This window comes from Phalaenopsis equestris, unplaced genomic scaffold (assembly GCF_001263595.1).
Source record: "Phalaenopsis equestris unplaced genomic scaffold, ASM126359v1 Scaffold202527, whole genome shotgun sequence".
In the NCBI taxonomy this organism is placed as follows: domain Eukaryota; kingdom Viridiplantae; phylum Streptophyta; class Magnoliopsida; order Asparagales; family Orchidaceae; genus Phalaenopsis; species Phalaenopsis equestris.
Window position 1 is genome coordinate 119,509 of NW_018222222.1, and position 2,787 is coordinate 122,295.

Sequence of the window (2,787 nt, forward strand, 5' to 3'; positions counted from 1 at the left end):
TATTGAATATTTTATACACATTTTTATCAAATCTATAATTGTTGTCAAGTTTTTTGCACCGTTGCCGGGGACTTAAATCTTCTAGCAACAGTATCAAATTCTTGTATTTTTAAGCATAGATAAAGTCATTGTCAAGTTTTTGGCACCGTTGCCGAGGGAGTAAAAATTAGTTTTTTTTTTAAAAAAAAATCATAATTCGAGTAACGGGTAAATTAGGACTATTAGAAAACTTTTACATGAATTGCAATTTATTTTCACATTTAGTTAACTATTTTTCTGTGTACTGATTTCAATTGTATGCGTAAATTTGGACCTAAAAATCTTATACCCTACGATTTGGAATTAGAACACACTGTTAGAAGAATTAGAAAACGAAGAAAAGAACCTAGAAATCCTGACACAATAGAAAACAATGTAAACAATCAAGGAATAGAAAATGAACATCAACCGAGACCTCTACGATATTATGGAAATCCTACAGCCGATGAAATTTACTTATCTATCCAAAATCCTAATGTAGCTGCTAATTCAGTTGAGCTTAAACTTGCTATTATCCAAATGGTACAAAATAATCAATTTAGAGGTACACCAAATGAAGATCCTAATTTACACCTTGCAAGTTTTTTAGAACTTTGTGCTACCTTTAAATTTGATAGAGTTTCGAACGATGCTGTTAGACTTAGAATTTTTCCTTTTTCACTTAGGGATAAGGCTAAGATGTGGTTAAATTTGTTAGCACCTGGATCTACTAGAACTTGCGGAGAACTTTCACACAAATTTCTATCTAAATATTTCCCTCCATCCAAAACTGCAAAACTTAGAAATGACATAACATCATTTTGTCAGATTGATGGAGAGTCAATATATGAAGCTTGAGAGATATTTAAAGATCTTCTTATGAAGTGCCCTCATCATTCGTTACCAGATTGGTTGATAATTCAAACTTTTTATAATGGATTAGTGGGATCTCTTAGATCGATTATAGATGCTACGGTTGGTGGTTCTTTAATGTCAAAATCTTTTGATGAGGCTTATTCGTTAATAGAAGAGATGGCTACCAACAATTTTCAATCTTTTGACGAGGCTTATTCATTAATAGAAAAGATGGCTACCAACAATTTTCAATGGCCCTCTGAATAGCTAAATCCTAAAAGAGTATCTAGTATCCACAATTCTGATGCTATATCTATGTTAGCTTCACAGATTGTTGCAATATCAAAGAAATTAGATCATTATGGAATGAATTATTCTCCAACATCTACTATGATGGAAGAGAATTCATCTGGGTAATTTGTGGATGTTCATAATTTATCTGGGCAATTTGTGGATGTTCAACTTTTGTATGAGACTTTAAATGCTATAAACAATAGACCCAACAAACCTTATTCAAACTATTATAACCCAGGTTGGAAGAGTCATCCTAATTTTAATTGGAATAAAAATTCTTCTACAAATCAATAATGGGCGAACAACCCAGTAAACCCATTAAGAAATTCATCCAACCAAGTAAATGTTAATTATAGACGTTCTTATCCTCCAGAATTTAACAGTAGCACTCAATTTAAAGAAAAAAAGTTGTCTATGGAAGAGATGATACTAAACATGGGTCAACAATTGCAGAATCAAAGAAATCAATTACAAATTCAAGGAAACTAGTTACAAAATCAAGGTTACAACTAGTTACAAAATCAAGGAACTGCTATCAAGAATATTGAAAACCAATTGGGGCATATCGCTACTGCACTTAGTAACCAAACACTTCGAACTTTTCCTAGTACCATGGAACCCAATCCTAAAAATCAAGGAAAAGAACAGATAAAATTGATACAATTACAAAGTGGAAACAAAGTGGAAAAGAATTAAGTGGAAAAGAATTGGAAATAAGAGTGCAGAAAGAAACGGAAACTGAAAAAGAGAAAGTGGATACAGAGAAAGAAAAAGATCATGAATACCTAGATTTAAAATGTCTACTTACACCAATGAAAATTACTGTGAAGAAACCTCCACCACCGTTTCCTCAAAGATTGAAGCAACACAAAAAGGATAAACATAATAAATAATTTTCGAAGTTTTTAGAAATTCTTAAGAAATAAACGGTAAATATTCCCTTTGTAGAAGCTTTAGAGCAAATGCTCAATTATGTCAAGTTTATGAAAGATATTTTGAACAAGAAAAGGAAGTTCACTGATAATGAAACTGTTGCACTTAGTGAAGAGTGAAGTGCAATTATTCAGAAAAAGCTTCCTAAAAAATTAAATCCAGGTAGTTTCACTATACCGTGTGCTATCGGTGAAAAAATTTATGGAAGAGCTTTATGTGATTTGGGAGCCAACATTAATCTTATGCCTCTATCAATTTTCAAAAGATTAGGATTAGGAGAAGTCTCACCTACTTCTACAACTCTTTAATTAGCTGATTGTTCAGTTACTTATCCTAAAAGAGTTATAGAAGATGTGTTAGTAAAAGTTGATAAATTTATCTTTCCTGTGGATTTCATTGTTTTAGAAATTGAGGAAAAGGAAGATAAGAAATACCTATAATTTTAGGGAGACCTTTTTTAGCTACTGGAAAAGTTATGATAGATGTTCAAATGGGAGAGTTAACTATGAGAGTTAACAATCAAGAAGTGACTTTTAACATTGTGAAATTTATGAAATACCCTGTTGTCGGCATTATTTTTGGTGTGGAGTTTGCCCGTAAGAAGCTGTCGGTCATCGAAATTGAAATCCCGTTGCCCGCTTCGGAAGGAGGTTTTTTTTTTTTTTTTTTTTTTTTTAAATTTAGTTT